General features: G+C 45.7%; 1 protein-coding gene and 1 long non-coding RNA gene across 2 annotated transcripts in view; one reads left to right on the forward strand and one right to left on the reverse strand.

Moving 5' to 3' along the window:
* Positions 1 to 20,008, reverse strand: part of LOC138295359 (exostosin-1-like) — an 854,232-nt gene that overhangs the window by 233,306 nt on the left and 600,918 nt on the right. The window lies entirely within an intron of this gene.
* The window catches only part of LOC138297212 (uncharacterized), a 246,792-nt gene that overhangs the window by 49,708 nt on the left and 177,076 nt on the right, over positions 1 to 20,008 (forward strand). The gene's annotated exons all lie outside the window — the stretch shown is intronic.

Consider the following 20,008-nt stretch of genomic DNA (forward strand, 5'->3'; position numbering starts at 1 on the left):
AACTATCCTGGAACAAAGATATTACCCATCTCACATACAGCAATATAACTATCCTGGAACAAAGACATTCCCCGTCTCACATACATCAGCAGAACTATCCTGGAACAGAGATATTCCCCATCTCACTGACAGGGACAGAACTATCCTGGAACAAAGATATTCCCCATCTCACATAAAGCGACAGAACTATCATGGAACAAAGATATTCCTCGTCTCACATACAGCAACAGAACTATCCTGGAACAGAGATATTCCCCGTCTCACAGACAGCAACAGAACTATCCTGGAACAAAGATATTCCCCATCTCACATACAGCAACAGAACTATCCTGGAACAAAGATATTTCCCATCTCACATACAGCGACAGAACTATCCTGGAACAGAGATATTACCCATCTCACAGACAGGGACAGAACTATCCCGGAAAATAGATATTCCCCATCTCACATAAAGCCACAGAACTATCATGGAACAAAGATATTCCCCATCTCACATACAGCGACAGAACTATCCTGGAACAAAAATATTCCTCATCTCACATACAGGGACAGAACTATCCTGGAACAAAGATATTCACCATATCACATACAGCAACAGAACTATCCTGGAACAGAGATATTCCCCATCTCACATACAGCGACAGAACTACCCTGAGAAATGAGGATTCACACCTCTATACCTGTGGCAGAACTATCCTGGAACAAAGATATTCCCCATTTCCCATACAGCGACAGAACTATCCTCGAACAAAGATATTCCCCATCTCACATACAGCGACAGAACTATTCCGGAACAGAGATATTATCCATCTCACAGACTGGGACAGAACTATCCTGGAACAAAGATATTCCCCATCTCACATACAGCGACAGAACTATCCCGGAACAGAGATATTCCCCATCTCACAGACAGGGACAGAACTATCCCGGAACAGAGATATTCCCCATCTCACAGACAGGGACAGAACTATCCAGGAACAGAGATATTCCCCATCTCACAGACAGTGACAGAACTATCCTGGAACTATATCCTCCATCTCACATACAGCGACAGAACTATTGTGGAACTATATATAGTTCACCTCACATACAGCGACAGAACCATCCTTGAAACTACATACACTGCATCTCACATAGAGCGACAGAACTATCCTGAACTACAGTATATATACTTCATCTCTGTAGGAAAGTGCCATTGTTGGCATCCCCCCCCACACTTTTTGTCTAGTGTTGATGCCAACTTTGACTGAGAGTGTGCTGGGATCCTGCTAACCAGGCCCCAGCACCAGTGTTCTTTCCCCAAACCTGTACCATTATTTCCACAATTGGCACACCCTGGCACACAGTTAAGTCCCTTGTAAAAGGTACCCATGGTTCCAAGGGCCCTGTGGCCAGGGAAAGACCCCAGGAGCTGCACCATGTATTATGCCACACTGGGGGACCCCTCACTAAACACATGCACACTGCAACAGCAGCTTGTGTGTACTGGTGGGGAGAAAAAGGTAAAGTCGACATGGCACCCCTCTCAGGGTGCCATGCCCACAAACCACTGCCTGTGGCATAGGTAAGTCACCCCTCTAGCAGGCCTTACAACCCTAAGGCAGGGTGCACTATACCAAAGGTGAGGGCATAGCTGCATGAGCAATATGCCTCTATAGTGTCTAAGTCCATTCTTAAACATTGTAAGTGCAGTGTAGCCATATTGAGTATATGGTCTGGGAGTTTGTCATTACGAACTCCACAGCTCCATAATGGCTTCACTGATTACTGGGAAGTTTGATATCAAACTTCTCAGCACAATAAACCCACACTAATGCCAGTGTTGGATTTATTGAACAATGCACCCAGAGGGCATCTTAGAGATGCCCCCTGTATTTTACCCTATCCTTTAGTGCAGGACTGACTGGTCTGTGCCAGCCTGCCACTAAGAGACGAGTTTCTGACCACATTGGGTGAAAGCCTTTGTGCCCTCTGTGGCCAGAAACAAAGTCTGCCCTTGGTGGAGGTGCTTCACACCTCCACCTCCGCCTGCAGGAACTGCAAGACTTGACGGTGAGCCTCAAAGGCTCAGGCCTCTTGTTACAGTGCCCCCTATAGAAAAGCATTGGGAGCCCGATGTCGTACTAACTTTTCTTCCCCCCAGGAACTGTTTCTGTAAATTGCAGTGTCAACTTTTAAAAGTGATTATTGCCATTTATGCGAAAACTGTATAAATTGCCAATTCTAATCAAAGTGGTATTGATACATATGTGGAGTACTTATTTATTCATGTACTTACATCCTTTGTTGTGGTCCCCATATTCACCCCCGGGTTTGCTATAGCAATGTGTGGGTCTCAGATTCTTTGCACTGCTTGCTACTGTCCTGTATGCCTATTCATTTCTTATTAAATTGCCATATATGTACTTGAAGGAACTAAACACAATTTTTCTTTACATTAAAACACAATTTTGTTTTGAAGTCACATTGTGGAAACTTTGAATACTGATACTTTTGAGCAGATGAGCAAAGCGTGGCACGAGGTTTGCTTACGCATCGATGATTATTCAACACCTTCTGCTTCATCCCAACTATTTTCAGGGAGAAAAATGGAAGTACTCCTGAGGCCGTGCTTACACCCTGCTCTCCACCCCCCCAAAAAAACCCCATCATAATGGGGAGCTGCAGCCAATGGACAATAGGTCAAGGGAGCCGCAGGTCGAAAAAGTTTGGGATCTACTAGTCTAGGGCAGGGTTCTGCAAAGACGGTCCTGGAGAGCCGGGTCCATGCCAGATTTTTAGCATATCCCCATTTTGAAAACTGTAGATTTCTGAAACATCTTTTTTCTAAATGTGGATATGCTAAAAATCTGTCATGGACCCGGCTCACCAGGACCGACTTTGCAGAACCCTGGTCTAGGGTGTGTATGAGGGTGGAGTGGTCAACTGTGTCTAGTAATATCTGGGATACCCCCACACTGCTGGTTTATGGTTGGAGAATGCAAGGCAACACCTCATCTCCAAACAGAATACCCATGCAGTGGCATAAAGTGATGTTGAACCATCCTTCATGAGCACAGTCATGCATTACATAAGCAGGCATGCTATCAAGCTGAAAAATATGCATTAGTACTTGTTAGGCAAACACACAATTGCTTGTCGCCCTCCTACACATCTCAGATATTCACTTGCCGCTCATTCAATATCTAGTAGCGTTATGACTCTTAAGAAAGGCTCGGGAACCTTTGTTAGAGTCCCAGCAGCTGGCGGAAGTGAGGGCCTATCTCCCAAAGATCCTTGCTTGTTTGGCAGCATGCATCGGCTGCCAGACCATGGTTAGGTCACAGGCTCACAGCAAATGAGCTGAAATATAAAGAGATGTTTGCTTTATCAAAGTCTTGTGTGAACTCAAACCCTTTATAGTTTGGAAACAGAAAACCAAACTATACAATTTCCATTGTGAAAATATAGATTGCAAGAAGTTCAGCAACAGGAAGCCTTGTCCAGAGGTTCTTCTGCAGACACTGACTTCTTTTAGCCAAAGGAACCTCTCCAGAATTAAAGAACACGCAAAGCCCTTTCAGGATTCTTTATGGGTCAAAAAAATCCAGAAATCTACCAGAAACCAGAGGCAAGGCGTTCTGGATCCTCACACACTGCGGTGTTTTTGAACTATCACTTGCCACTATGGAACCTTTCGAGGATCCTGACAGCCATTATTATCTTTTAATGTCTCTCACACATCATCCTTTCACTTTGTTTACTCAGATTGGAGCTCACACTAGAGTGCTTGTCCGATCTGCATTCACTTTTGTAGCAAAACATTATTATTTAGGCAAAGTCGCCCCGGAACTACTTCTAAATATTAACGTTCATTTTTTGTAACAAAGACAATTACCCTCAATATTTTAGGCACAGGAGATATTAGACTTCCAAACCAATAAAATGCTTTTTTGAGCATGATGAAACTGTGCAACATCTCCCATACAGGCGAGCTGAAGCTCTGACGGGGCAGGTGTGGATATTTTCAAGGCTCCACTGATTGCAAATTCAGAAGAATGGGAGCCTGCTTAACAAAGGTGCCCAAATTAACCACACCTACACAAATAAACCCATTTGCAAAGAGGCAAAATCCTAAACACTGAATTGCCCACAGTATGGTACATGTTCTATATGTGTAATTTTCAGATTGGCGGATTGTTTGTAGGCCTTTCTTATAGTTTTGCCTGCGGAGGCAGTTGAGCCTCCACAAACTGCTGTGATTCATCTACACATTCATGCACTGTCCCACCCTAGAACACTTGCACATGGTTGGAATTTCCAGTTTGGAACTGAAGTAGGAATACTTGTTTTTAATGGAGCTACAGGGAAAGGGCCATGTTAGCAGGGAAAACTTTTTTCTCTCTGGAGAAAAAGAAAAATTTAAATAAGTAAATGCCCATATACAACCCGCTTTCTACTTCCAAGGAAGAATTCATAACGTTTCCATGTACGAGTGTTCCTGAAAAACTACATGGTTTGTAATTTTCCAGAAGTCCCCCTGTGATCCTTTGAGAATCTCATAAAAAAACAATACATTTGCAATTTTTCTCATCCTTTTGTGAATTAAGACAGATATGTGGCTTTGGGGGGTCATTATGAGTTTTGTGGTTGGAAACATCCAAACTCCTGACGAGGAGACCGCCATTACAACTTTCCCACTGGGCTGACGGGGGAAACCAAGGTTCCTGCCCGTCAGCCCAGTGGGAAAGGTGCGGCAGCATTGTTCCCGGCTCATAATTGAGCTGGTGGCAATGCTGCCACACACAGGGTGCACCGGCACCCTTGAAAACCACACTGTCTGCACTTGCTCTCCGCCAGCCTCTTCATGGCGGTCAGACCGCCGAGAAAAGGCTGGAGGAGAACAAGATTGTAATTAGCGGCCCGCGCTGACTTCAGTGCCGCCCTGGCTGAACACAACCAAGACCGCCGTCATCCCGTCGGGATCAGAGATCCTGATGGAGAAGGCGGTCCCCTGGCAGTCAGACTGCCAGGGTTGGAATGAGGCGTCTGACCGCCACCGCAAGTCTGGCGGTCTTGAGACCGTCAGACTCGTAATCAGGCCCTTTGTCAGCCTAAGATAGACATTCCTCACCGACTGAGATACTACACAACAGTAATACTCATAGTACAGCCCGGGGGGGCGCATGCAGCCCACCTTACCTTACTCGACTCAGCACTAACATTAAAACAAGGTTATCTAAACAGGAAAGCATGAATTAAAAGATTAATTGAAGTTAGAGAAAGGAAGTACTTGGGTGTCCTGCTTAACTTGAAGAAGACTTTCACTGTTAAAGACAACTTGTAGCAAACGTATAAAAATATGATAAAGTCACTTCAAAATTCAAAAAGTGTATTTCATTAAGATGCAGAGCCCTAACACCCTAGCATATCAGATTATATCAGTGCATTGATGTAGGAAAGTACCATCTTGCCTGGCATGTTACCCCCATTTTTCACTGTATATATGTTGTTTTAGTTGTATGTGTCACTGGGACCCTGGTAACCCAGGGCCCCAGTGCTCATAAGTGTGCCTGAATGTGTTACCTGTGTAGTGACTAACTGTCTCACTGAGGATCTGCTAATCAGAACCTCAGTGGTTATGCTCTCTCATTTCTTTCCAAATTGTCACTGACAGGCTAGTGACCATTTTTACCAATTTACATTGGCTTACTGGAACACCCTTATAATTCCCTAGTATATGGTACTGAGGTACCCAGGGTATTGGGGTTCCAGGAGATCCCTATGGGCTGCAGCATTTCTTTTGCCACCCATAGGGAGCTCTGACAATTCTTACACAGGCCTGCCACTGCAGCCTGAGTGAAATAATGTCCACGTTATTTCACAGCCATTTTACACTGCACTTAAGTAACTTATAAGTCACCTATATGTCTAACCTTTACCTGGTAAAGGTTAGGTGCAAAGTTACTTAGTGTGAGGGCACCCTGGCACTAGCCAAGGTGCCCCCACATTGTTCAGAGCCAATTCACTGAACTTTGTGAGTGCGGGGACACCATTACACGCGTGCACTACATATAGGTCACTACCTATATGTAGCTTCACCATGGTAACTCCGAATATGGCCATGTAACATGTCTATGATCATGGAATTGCCCCCTCTATGCCATCCTGGCATTGTTGGTACAATTCCATGATCCCAGTGGTCTGTAGCACAGACCCTGGTACTGCCAGACTGCCCTTCCTGGGGTTTCTCTGCAGCTGCTGCTGCTGCCAACCCCTCAGACAGGCAGCTGCCCTCCTGGGGTCCAGCCAGGCCTGGCCCAGGATGGCAGAACAAAGAACTTCCTCTGAGAGAGGGTGTGACACCCTCTCCCTTTGGAAAATGGTGTGAAGGCAGGGGAGGAGTAGCCTCCCCCAGCCTCTGGAAATGCTTTGTTGGGCACAGATGTGCCCAATTCTGCATAAGCCAGTCTACACCGGTTCAGGGACCCCTTAGCCCCTGCTCTGGCGCGAAACTGGACAAAGGAAAGGGGAGTGACCACTCCCCTGACCTGCACCTCCCCTGGGAGGTGTCCAGAGCTCCTCCAGTGTGCTCCAGACCTCTGCCATCTTGGAAACAGAGGTGCTGCTGGCACACTGGACTGCTCTGAGTGGCCAGTGCCACCAGGTGACGTCAGAGACTCCTTGTGATAGGCTCCTTCAGGTGTTAGTAGCCTTTCCTCTCTCCTAGGTAGCCAAACCCTCTTTTCTGGCTATTTAGGGTCTCTGTCTCTGGGGAAACTTTAGATAACGAATGCATGAGCTCAGCCGAGTTCCTCTGCATCTCCCTCTTCACCTTCTGATAAGGAATCGACCGCTGACCGCGCTGGAAGCCTGCAAACCTGCAACATAGTAGCAAAGACGACTACTGTAACTCTGTAACGCTGATCCTGCCGCCTTCTCGACTGTTTTCCTGCTTGTGCATGCTGTGGGGGTAGTCTGCCTCCTCTCTGCACCAGAAGCTCCGAAGAAATCTCCCGTGGGTCGACGGAATCTTCCCCCTGCAACCGCAGGCACCAAAAAGCTGCATTACCGGTCCCTTGGGTCTCCTCTCAGCACGACGAGCGAGGTCCCTCGAATCCAGCGACACCGTCCAAGTGACCCCCACAGTCCAGTGACTCTTCAGCCCAAGTTTGGTGGAGGTAAGTCCTTGCCTCACCTCGCTGGGCTGCATTGCTGGGAACCGCGACTTTGCAAGCTTCTCCGGCCCCTGTGCACTTCCGGCGGAAATCCTTCATGCACAGCCAAGCCTGGGTCCACGGCACTCTAACCTGCATTGCACGACTTTCTAAGTTGGTCTCCGGCGACGTGGGACTCCTTTGTGCAACTTCGGCGAGCACCGTTTCACGCATCCTCGTAGTGCCTGTTTCTGGCACTTCTCCAGGTGCTACCTGCTTCAGTGAGGGCTCTTTGTCTTGCTCGACGTCCCCTCTCTCTGCAGGTCCAATTTGCGACCTCCTGGTCCCTCCTGGGCCCCAGCAGCGTCCAAAAACGCCAAACGCACGATTTGCGTGTAGCAAGGCTTGTTGGCGTCCATCCGGCGGGAAAACACTTCTGCACGACTCTCCAAGGCGTGGGGGATCCATCCTCCAAAGGGGAAGTCTCTAGCCCTTGTCGTTCCTGCAGTATTCACAGTTCTTCAGCCTAGTAAGAGCTTCTTTGCACCAACCGCTGGCATTTCTTGGGCATCTGCCCATCTCCGAGCTGCTTGTGACTTTTGGACTTGGTCCCCTTGTTCCACAGGTACCCTCAGTCAGGAATCCATCGTTGTTGCATTGCTGATTTGTGTTTTCCTTGCATTTTCCCTCTAACACGACTATTTTGTCCTTAGGGGAACTTTGGTGCACTTTGCACTCACTTTTCAGGGTCTTGGGGAGGGTTATTTTGCTAACTCTCACTATTTTCTAATAGTCCCAGCGACCCTCTACAAGGTCACATAGGTTTGGGGTCCATTCGTGGTTCGCATTCCACTTTTGGAGTATATGGTTTGTGTTGCCCCTATCCCTATGTTTCCCCATTGCATCCTATTGTAACTATACATTGTTTGCACTGTTTTCTAAGACTATACTGCATATTTTTGCTATTGTGTATATATATCTTGTGTATATTCCCTATCCGCTCACTGAGGGTACACTCTAAGATACTTTGGCATATTGTCATAAAAATAAAGTACCTTTATTTTTAGTATAACTGTGTATTGTGTTTTCTTATGATATTGTGCATATGACACTAGGTGGTACTGTAGTAGCTTCACACGTCTCCTAGTTCAGCCTAAGCTGCTCTGCTAAGCTACCATTATCTATCAGCCTAAGCTGCTAGACACCCTATACACTAATAAGGGATAACTGGGCCTGGTGCAAGGTGCAAGTACCCCTAGGTACTCACTACAAGCCAGTCCAGCCTCCTACAATTGAGAAATATTTTTTTTAAGTGAATGTTTTTGAACTTGAATTTAGAAGCATACATTCCACCTCCCTCTCCCTCCATTGAGAACAATTGCAATAGTGAACTAGGAGGCAAGACAGTTCTTATGTGCACTGTTTGGGTAGCCTGCTTCCTATTATACATGAACAATATTATAGATTATTAAATCAAACACAGATGAAGGTTTGTAAAGTACACATCTTGAAGCCATGTACTTAGAGGACCTCTTATATGTGGTAATGAAGAAAATGAGGTAAAGTGAAACAAAACAATTGCCTAGGATCACACAGTTTGGTAAACTGGGGAAGCCAGGATTAATCCCAGGTTTTCTGGTTTCACATTGTGCAATTCAGCCACTAGATGTATATGCTTCTCTTCCCCTACACCCACTTTACCGCCAAGTTCCACAAATGCTCCCCGCGCTCCTGCTGGCAACAATGCAGCCCATGGTCATATCACAGATCCAACATTTGGCCCCTGGGAAAATGTTTGCGAGTACCCATGCTACAGAACATACGTAGATTTGACCATGTTCCATAAATTACGCATGCCATGAGAATCCAGTTAAGGTCCAGTCACGCATTAGATCTCCACAAGACATCTCACTCACAATGCTGACGTCTGTATGGCACACCAAACAAACTACGCTCCTTAGCACTGCATCTGAGATCGGTCCTGCACACTGGGAACATGGACTGTTCACCTCATGGGTACCCTCAGTCACAGGGTGGACGTACACTAGGTGGTGTCCGGCCGTCTTACCCCATGTGCTAGCGATAAGTCTTTCTTCTGTTTCTACACAGGGAAGTAGCTACCAATAATGAAGCAGGCAGGTCTCAGGGAACCACAGCACCTCAATAATAATTGTTTGTTTACGTCAAGCCTGCGGTTAGGGCTCTTTTTCTCTGCTTGCATTCAGTTGCGGCTTGCAGCTCCTAAAAGGGGCGGGTGCGGCACGACGGGGAGATGAAGGGGGGACAGGGAGAGGTGGGAGCGTGGGGGACGAAATACATAAAATTATTTTAAAAAATGAAATAAAAAACTTACCTGAACTCGCCGCGTGCCGCTCCTATGACCCTGCTGCCTTCTGCTGCAGACACAGGCTCCCAGCCAGCCCTGCGCCAATCCTGACGCTGCTCAGAGCAGCGTCAGGATTGGCTGGCCAGGGCGGTCCCAGGCAGACTGGGAGCCTATGCAGGCTCTCTCCAGCCCGGCAAAACAGTGCTGGGCTGGAGAGGGCCTACTGCGCATGTGTGTTTGGCCGGCCCAAGACGGCTGGCCAAACACACATGCGCTCTGAGGAAGAGTGCTGAGCACTCCCCCTCGCTGCTCGTCACTCCGAATGCCCCACCCCTTTCAGAACGAAAGGATGATAAATATAGTTTAGCATCTTTTCGTTCTGAAAGGTTTGCAGCTTCTGCTGCTGGCAGGGGCGACGCTCCTCCGCCCATATGGAGGAGCCGCCCCTGTTTGTATTAGAGAATACAGTCGGTCTGATTCACATAGGGCCTTACGTACAGTAAGTTTACAAGTGAGGAGTCGCTACCTTAGTAGCGTATTGAATCTCCACACAGTGCACTGCAGAGAGTGCGGTGTGCGAGGATTCCGACAGAGTGCGGAGACTCCGCCATGAGTGCAGAGACCCTACACTCGCAACTTCACTACACGTAAGTCCCTTTGTTTCTACAACAGGCCCCTCAGCAGAGCAAGGTGCACTGGAGATGTTGCAGGAGCCTGGAGTGTACCTAATTCTGCCAGCCTAAGCCCTGTGAAGGCCGCAGTTAATCAAGGGGAGCCTTGGACAGTCTGCAGGAGGCTCTGTGAATAAAACATGGCGCCCACGGAGTGAATGATAGTTCTGTCGAGCAGACGCGCCGGCACACGCATCACTCAAGGACAGTGCCAGCCGCTGAGACAACGCTGCAAAACACAGAGCACAATTGCAGTTTGTGTAGTAGGAGGGAAGTAACCAGACTTGTCCTATATCCATATTAAATCCAGATTTTTGTACTGGGGCAGAAAGGAGTATTAAAGAAGCATTTTCTTTTTAGAAAGCATGCAATTAAATTACAATGCATCTTTGATTATAAATCATTTCATGTGTAAAAGTGGTCCACATAGAAAGCCTTTGATAGACACTTTCCAGCAAAATCATTTTTATAACAAAATTCTTCTAATACAAATGCTGCTTGAAACGTTGTGTGTTTTTTCTGGAGAGTTAAGGGGGCTAGTCACAAACTTAATCTTGTGGCGTGCTATTAATGTTCCACCACATACTATTCAGTAACCTACACGCCAAGGTCTAGGCCGCGCCTATGTTTAATTTGAGTACATCTATGCCCGACTGTGGAGATCTCAGCACATGTAGTTGTACTTTTAATAACAAATGTGTAGTAATTGCTGAAAAATGAGGCTTGCCTTCTACTAAATGTGAGGTTTTTAGGGAGCATTAACAGGGATTAATGGAGGCTCAGGAGTATTTCACAAGGGACGTGCACCCACCCACAAAACAGTAATTCACAATCTCTACTTCTAAAATTAATACAGTAAAAAAAAAAAACAGTAATAAAAGTGCTTCCGATCAGAGCGGCAGTACCTCCAGCACCACACATGGCTAACCACTGGTACTGCAACGCTCCCCCATAGAAAATAATGGAAATAGGGACTTAAAATAGAATCCCATTGGGAATAATGTTAAAATGAATTGGTTTATTTACACTTTTTAAAATAGATCTGAATTTGATTATTTGGAAAAATAAATACAATTTTTTTTAATTTAAAATATTTAAATTGTTTGTTTAATTGAGAAATAAATATAAAGTTATTTTTTTGAAAATATACCTTTTAATAATTTTTATTTAATAAATAGTTATCACAATTTTACTGAAGGCATCTTCTTAAAATAAAAATAATAATTTGAATGTAATTTAATATATTTAAATTAATTAAACACAATTCAAAAGTAAGGTCATAGTGTTTTCACTTTTTACATTTGTACTACTTTTAAAATAAATATATACAATTATTTTACATTAACATTTCACACAGAAATATTTTAGCTATTTTTTTTTAACTTTAATAACCTTTAAAACTAGATCACCACCTCTGTTGCAGAGGTGTCAGCTAAGTGTGTGGAACACCAAACATGGTTGTGAAGTTACAACAAGCAGTAACTTTACAGGTCTATACAGCATTCTTACTGATCTCACTCCCTGTTTCAAAGGATGGAGACATATAAGTGTACAATATTGAGTAGTTTTACACTCATAAATTGTGAACAGTCTTAAGTAGTAAATTTACTCAAAAGTTTAAGAGTAAACTCGCTCTGGTAGATTTACTTGTGCGGAAGTTTACTGTTGTGAACAGACCTTTTAATTTTTTGTAAAAATTATTCAGGTGTATTTTTCTAATTTTGTAAATTTCACAAATGCTTGTGAGGATTTTGGTGAGTTGCTAAGGAAAAATGCTTGCATCTTTTTATACCACAAAGGCTAATTAAGAAACAAGCACTGGTAAAGCTAATAGGTCTGGCTTATGTGTGATGCATGTAAATACAGACATTCACACAACCTGTACACTTGTGCTGCATGCCTAAAGGCTGTTTATCACACTTAAGCCTGGACTATTGGCTTTGCCAATGCTGAGGAAAAAGTAGCAAAACAGAATTGCTTTCTTTCTAGAATGAATATAAAATATAAAGAACTGAATATTACAAATAGCGTTTGGATGTAATACAGTCTCTCATTCATTGCAATGGAAGCAATAGTACTAGGTGGGGTAGCAGTGCTCCTCTAGGTGGATCCAAAGCCCACTCAATGTATATTTTAAAGAAATGGTGAAAGTGCATTCTATGGGCAACACTGTCATGCCAGACCTTAGAACAGCATGTCAGTGCTGCAGCGCTATGCTCCCTCACGGGCAGATGTTCAGTGTGGACCAAGACTAATCACCGAGCTAAAGTCTGCAGAGGGAAGGGTGAGTCGATAAGCAACAATTAAAATTGGCTCACGTTAAGGCACGTGCAATCTCTAGAGTGACGCAACGTTACTCTCGCTCTGTAAGGTGGAAAGGCCTCCTCTCACCTCTCCTCAGTTCTGTGGCATTGATGTCGCCTGTACAGCATCCCGCTGACTACTCCCACCTCTCCTCAGTTCTGTGGTATTGATGTCACGTGTATGTCACATGTACAACATCCCGCTGACTACTCCCACCTCTCCTCAGTTCTGTGGTATTGATGTCACGTGTATGTCACATGTACAACATCCCGCTGACTACTCCCACCTCTCCTCAGTTCTGTGGTATTGATGTCACGTGTACAACATCCCGCTGACTACTCCCACCTCTCCTCAGTTCTGTGGTATTGATGTCACGTGTACAGCATCCCGATGACTCCTCCCACCTCTCCTCAGTTCTGAGGTATTGATGTCACGTGTACAACATCCCGCTGACTACTCCCACCTCTCCTCAGTTCTGTGGTATTGATGTCACGTGTATGTCACATGTACAACATCCCGCTGACTACTCCCACCTCTCCTCAGTTCTGAGGTATTGATGTCACGTGTACAACATCCCGCTGACTACTCCCACCTCTCCTCAGTTCTGAGGTATTGATGTCACGTGTACAACATCCCGCTGACTACTCCCACCTCTCCTCAGTTCTGTGGTATTGATGTCACGTGTATGTCACGTGTACAACATCCCGCTGACTACTCTCACCTTTCCTCAGTTCGGTGGTATTGATGTCACGTGTACAACACCCTGGTGACTACTCTCACCTCTCCTCAGTTCTGTGGTATTGATGTCACGTGTACAACATCCCGCTGACTCCTCCCACCTCTCCTCAGTTCTGTAGTATTGATGTCACGTGTATGTCACGTGTACAACATCCCGCTGACTACTCCCACCTCTCCTCAGTTCTGTGGTATTGATGTCACGTGTACAACATCCCGCTGACTACTCCCACCTCTCCTCAGTTCTGTGGTATTGATGTCACGTGTATGTCACATGTGCAACATCCCTCTGACTACTCTCACCTCTCCTCACTTCTGTGGTATTGATGTCACGTGTACAACACCCTGGTGACTACTCTCACCTCTCCTCAGTTCTGTGGTATTGATGTCACGTGTACAACATCCCGCTGACTCCTCCCACCTCTCCTCAGTTCTGTAGTATTGATGTCACGTGTACAACATCCCGCTGACTCCTCCCACCTCTCCTCAGTTCTGTGGCATTGATGTCACGTGTACAACATCCCGCTGACTCCTCCCACCTCTCCTCAGTTCTGTGGTATTGATGTCACGTGTACAGCATTCCGCTCACTCCTCCCACATCTCCTCAGTTCTGCGGTATTGATGTCATGTGTACAGCATCCCGCTCACTCCTCCCACCTCTCCTCAGTTCTGTGGTATTGATGTCACGTGTACAACATCCTGCTGACGCCTCCCACCTCTCCTCAGTTCTGCGGTATTGATGTCACGTGTACAGCATCCTGCTGACTCCTCCCACCTCTCCTCAGTTCTGCGGTATTGATGTCACGTGTACAGCATCCCGCTCACTCCTCCCACCTCTCCTCAGTTCTGTGGTATTGATGTCACGTGTACAACATCCTGCTGACTCCTGCCACCTCTCCTCAGTTCTGCGGTATTGATGTCACGTGTACAGCATCCTGCTGACTCCTCCCACCTCTCCTCAGTTCTGCGGTATTGATGTCAAGTGTACAGCATCCCGCTGACTACTCTTACCTCTCCTCAGTTCTGTGGTATTGATGTCACGTGTACAGCATCCCGATGACTCCTCCCACCTCTCCGGATGTCACGTGTACAACATCCCGCTGACTACTCTCACCTCTCCTGTGGTATTGATGTCATCCTCTTCTCAGTTCTGTGGTATTGATGTCATCCTCTTCTCAGTTCTGTGGCATTGATGTCACGTGTACAACATCCCGCTGACTCCTCCCACCTCTCCTCAGTTCTGTGGTATTGATGTCACATGTACAACATCCTCCTACTGCTTTCACCTCTCCTCAGTTCTGGTGCACCGATGTCATATGTACTTCATCTTATGGCCTCCTCTAATCTGTTCTCAAAACGATTGTACCTACATTTCTTTTGGTTGACGTCTTATTATCTTGTTATCTCTACTGCACTTGAGTTATGTTCTTTGTAAAGTGCTCCACGCCCCCCCCCAGTGACTTGGTCTGCACTATAAAATAGTAGGATAAATGCATCTATAAATAGTGAATCTCTGGAAACCCTCTTGTGCAAGGATCAGCCGGACATAACCCCAAAGACAACTAGTGTATGACAGCCGGTTGGTCCTTGACTCCCTGGGCCTCAACCCACCAGGCTGCCATCTCTCTCAGGGTTGGGACTGTATCACTAACAACCAGTCCAGAGCCTTCACCTACTCCCTCTGCCATGGTATGGGCTTGAGCCCCACAGAACTTTCTCAGGGGCCCCTTAGGGCCCCTGCATCCCTGCATCTCTTGTGATGCAGAGAGACCCTCAGTCCTTCAGGGAGCCCTAATTTAGCCAATGATCAATAAATATTTGAGAGATATGAGAGATTCGGGAGCCCCTCCTCACAATCTGCAGGGAGCCCCAACATTTTACGTTACACCATTGCACCTGCTTTTTTCTCCCAGGAAACCAAACAATCACCAAAGGTCCCTCCTAGAAGAACAACAGGGCGACACATTTTGGTCAGAGTGTGCTCCTGGGTAGGGCTGTGCTGTGTGGACCCTTCGGTAGTGCCGTGGACCCTCCGGTATTGCCGTCCCTGGTTGCTTGTTTGCTAACTGCTCTTTCCCAATGTATAAATATTAAAGGTCATATTTCCTGATTCCTCATCATCACGTGGGATAGAAATATTGCGTGCCATGGTTGCGCCTATTTGTCCCTTCGACATCTCAGGACCTTACCCACTGCCCTGCTCCAAGGAAGCTCTGATCTTGGTGGTGAGGTACACCACTTTGGTCACCTGGGGCCAAATGTAGCAAAGTTGGGAATTGCGACTTGCAATTTGCGAGCCGGAGCGACTCGCAAATTGCAAGTCGCAATTTCCAATGCAGAACGGTGTCTCAGACACCGTTTGTGACTCGCTATATTCATGAGGTGGGTCGCAAATTGTGGCCCCATAGCGAGTCTAGGCACTCGCAAACATGGAGGCCTGCTGTAGTCAGCAGACCTCCATGTTCGTGACTGCTTTTAAATAAAGCAGTTTTTTTCTTTTAAGTGTAGCCCGTTTTCCTTATAGGAAAACAAGCTGCACTTAAAAAAAAGATCCGAAACCTTTAGTTTCGGTATTTTTTCACGGCAGGCAGTGGTCCCTTGGACCACTACCTACCCTGAAAAAATATTTGTGGGTCCATTCACAAAGTGGAAGGGGTCCCGTGAGGACCCCTTCCAATTTGCGAGTGGGTTACCATCCACTTGAAGTGGATGGTAACTGCGACACCATTTGCGACCGCATAAGTGGTTGCAAATGGTATTGCATACCACTACGAATCGCAAATAGGAAGGGAAAACCCCTTCCTATTTGCGAGTCGGAAATGCATATTGCGAGTCGGTACCGACTCGCAATATGCATTTCTGCATAGGGAAACGCGATTAGCAAATCGCAAACGGCAATTTTTGCCGTTTGCGAGTTGCTATCCGTTTCCTGCATCTGGCCCCTGGTGCTTATTCTTGATGTCAGAGAACCATCTTGACTTGGATCATGAAATACTCAATTAGCACCATCCAACCACCAAGCATTCTGGCTGCTCCAAAATGCTCCTGCGGCCCACACTGTTTTAATATGTCTTTCAATTTATCACACAGGCATGCAAGACCTTAGAGCAAGAGTGGCACTGTGCCAACTGCCTGGCACACAGACGAGCCCCACACACACCCTTCCCATCAACCTCTCTCTTACCCCAACTCTCCTTCTTTGGATAGTTCACCTGCTGGCTGTGCTGTTTACACTCTCCCTGGCACAGAACACCCCGACTTGACCGGTAAACTAGTTTTTGGCAACTCTGTAGGGTGACCTTAGCGTTTAGGTCTGGCTAGATGCGCTTCTGCTACCATGACAACATGCACAAATGTTAGTTTGAGCTGTCTCAAGGTTTCAGACTAACAACAAGACTTAACTAGACTCCTAGCAAGGGCATTACTTCTTCTAACAGGAAGTCCTCACGGGAATAATTTCACACAGAACAAATTTGCAAGTTGCACTTCTTCCTGACAGCACGAGTGCCTCTCCAGGCTAAGCACATGATTGAAATAGTGCATGGATGCCTTTTTGTGATTGGCTGCATGCAGCTTATGAATGCAGTCACATACATGTTTGCCTTAATCCCTATTATTGTATCTCTGCAAATCACTGACACCTCATTTCAAAGATCACAACCTCTTCTTCAAAAGTCAGACCCCTAAATCATAACAATACCTGATCTGCTGCAGCTCATCTATTAAAACCACCAACCACTGCATTAATTCACATACCCCCATCACCCACTAAAGATCACATCTAACTCCTATTCATTTTACCTTACCACTAGTAGAGTAACAAAGGCCCGCGCAGACCCCGGGGTATGGGGAGAGGCCCCCTCAGCACAGCACCTGGCCTGAGTGAGTCCAGAGGAGGCCCCTCCATGTTCTTTGCAGGGGGGGGGCCCTACAGTTTCGTTAGGCCACTGTCTACCATATAGAGATTTGAGCAAATGCATGATATGGTTTCGTTAAGATCGCAAGACTAATCCAAATATTCAACAACAGACAAAGCTATTAACCCTGTGTTCTTCAGCAAAGTGTTACAACTCCTTGACAAGGTTGGTAAGTGGCAGATAAATGCAATTACAATACAATACAATATATACCCACAATAACACTATTACCATTACTATGTGCAGTTTGGAAGTTGATTGTAGTTCATACTGGCTGCATGATAATTCCCTTGTACTGTTTGACACTCTCACACTCACACAAGGCAAAACTGCTAAGGGTCATGTCCATCACCCAACACTGTACCAGTCCACTGCAAACAAACCACCCATCACCAACTGATCAGGCGTAGAATAACTGAAGAGTTCAGCCACATGCCCCTGGCCAATGAAGCCTTAAAATGTAGTCCATCGCTGCAGATCCAAGTAAGATGCACACTACGGCCGCTTTTTGACATCTCACAATGACAATCTAACAAGGGATGACATTAGCAAAGTCCATCCTAGCAGATCCCTCCACCATTTCTCTATTTAACCCATGCCTATTCAAGACCACAAACCTTTACAAAATCTCTTAGAACGGACAACCTAGTGCAGTAACCAGCTACGCGGACTATGATCATAAGAATACCATAAAGGGACCTGCAGAGCTGCTCAACGTCACCACCATGCTGAAAGCCGTAAACTGTGCGCCTCTCTCGCACTTCTTCATCCTAAGCACTGCACCCCCTAACACGATTACCGTACCTTGGTGGTCATCACACTCCACATGGAAACACCTCCCACACAGCATCAAAACAAAAAGAACACACTCCCAACCACCCACCCTAACTGGTGTAGCATTTCAGCAACCCAAAAAGGGGGTAGTAAAAGCTATTTAAATGTTGCGATACAATAGAAGCACGGTAACGCAAAATACATCACAAATACAGTGCCATACCCATTTGCTTTGTTGATAGATTTTGTTCTACTATTCCACGCTTCATTGAGCACCCCTCCCCGCGCCAGTACCTTCCTCCCCCTCTCCCAGGGCAGTGATAATCACATCTGTAAGCAGATTAGCTTCCTTCTTCCCTCCACCATATTTTCAACAGGGAAACAAATTAGCTGCATTTTAAAGCATTCCGTTAAACACGTCTCTGCCAGGATTCATTAACCAAGCTTCAATCCATAAAGTCATTAAAAAGCAATAGGCAATTTAAAATATGTATTAGCTTCTCCGCTGGGATGCGCCTGGCGGAGCGGGCTGCGAGAATGAGGAAGTGAGGGGGAGGCGGAGTCTGTCGGTGTGTCCCGCTCTGAAAGGTTTGTAGGGATAGGGCAGAGCAGGTCATGTGTCACAATAGAACATAAACACCACATGAAGTGATATACAGCCAGCACCTCCCTTTAATTAAGTGGGATGTACAGTCCACCCAAGGAGTCAAACAAAGAGTCTCTATATCATGAAAAATTATACATGTAGACATCCTGTCCACAAAATCATGCTCTCCCTGGAGAACTGTTAATTAAGGTTGATATGGATACATTTCCTGCACTATTGAATACCTGGAGATTCTATATTATGTGAAAAATGCTCCTATGCCTCTTTGACATATAGATTTTAGTGCAGCAGGTTGGCTGTGCTCATCCTTAGACCACAGCAGATCTACCAGAGACAGGCTAAACACATCTGTGCTACTGATGAAGGATGGAAGGGGCCTCACAAGCTATCGGCCACAAATGACCGAAGCAGCGTGGACATGCAACGGGTGCTCCACCTGTGCCCCAAAGGCATGCCCGTTCGAGCCTGCCCCCTTCCAGCCGAGGCCATGTGCCAGTCACTATGTTCAAAATCCACAAATTTGGACCTACACATCAAATTTACAAAGTAACGACTTCTAGTACATTACGTCTTGACAAGCAGTTCTCATGAGAAAATTTAAGACATTTAAAAATCACTTGGTCAGCTCTGTGTGAACAATGAATAATACTAATTCTCTGATTTCACAAACATTTACGAACATTTATTAAAGCAATGCAGCTTAACATAAGGCTCTGTCAACTAGACCCAAACCTCATAATTAATCGATGCTTAACATTAGCTAAACAATTACATAACATCAATTTAATAATGTGATCCATTAGTACATTTTATTCTACATGTGCACATTATTTAAATTATCAGAGTGAATTCTTTAAACAATTGTCGTACCACATGGTGGCCACTCAAGTGGGCACATTTTCCAAGACACACATTGTTTTCTATGTTATCCTACTTCATGTAGATTCTTAACCATTAATCAATGCAAATTAATTAGAAATTAAATTAGGTTTCCCAATAGAAAGAAGCCAAAAACGTAATAGAGCCTGGACTCTGACCTATCCTTTGTGGCTTGCCCCTCATTCAGGGCTTGCTCAACTTTTATCAGCATCTCTGCCTCCGATGAAGGCCTGGCATGCTTTGGTGCCCTAGAACTGCTTGTTGATGGAAAGAAGCCCAAAAATGTGTCATGGTCACTATTTTGCTAGAACCAAGACTCTTACCTAATCTCCCCTACTGAGCTCCAGAACCACTACTATCTGTAGCCACTGCTGAACACCAGACATGCCCTCGAATACTAGAACTGTCTGATGATGGAAAGAGCCTTGAGATGTTTTTGTGGTCTCCACTCTCCTAAAAGCTGGACTCTGGCCTAACCTCTTTAGCTAAGCTCTCACACCACCACTCTAAGCATTTGTGCCTCCAATATAGGCCAGACATACCCTCCTGCTGTAGAACCTCTAGATGATGGAAGGACTTTTTGTGGTTGCCTCTCTCCTAGAACCAAGACTGTGACCTAACCTTCCTCGCTCGGTTCTTGTACCACTGCTGTTAGCATC

The sequence above is a fragment of the Pleurodeles waltl genome, chromosome 5, assembly GCF_031143425.1.
Source record: "Pleurodeles waltl isolate 20211129_DDA chromosome 5, aPleWal1.hap1.20221129, whole genome shotgun sequence".
Classification (NCBI taxonomy): Eukaryota; Metazoa; Chordata; class Amphibia; order Caudata; family Salamandridae; genus Pleurodeles; species Pleurodeles waltl.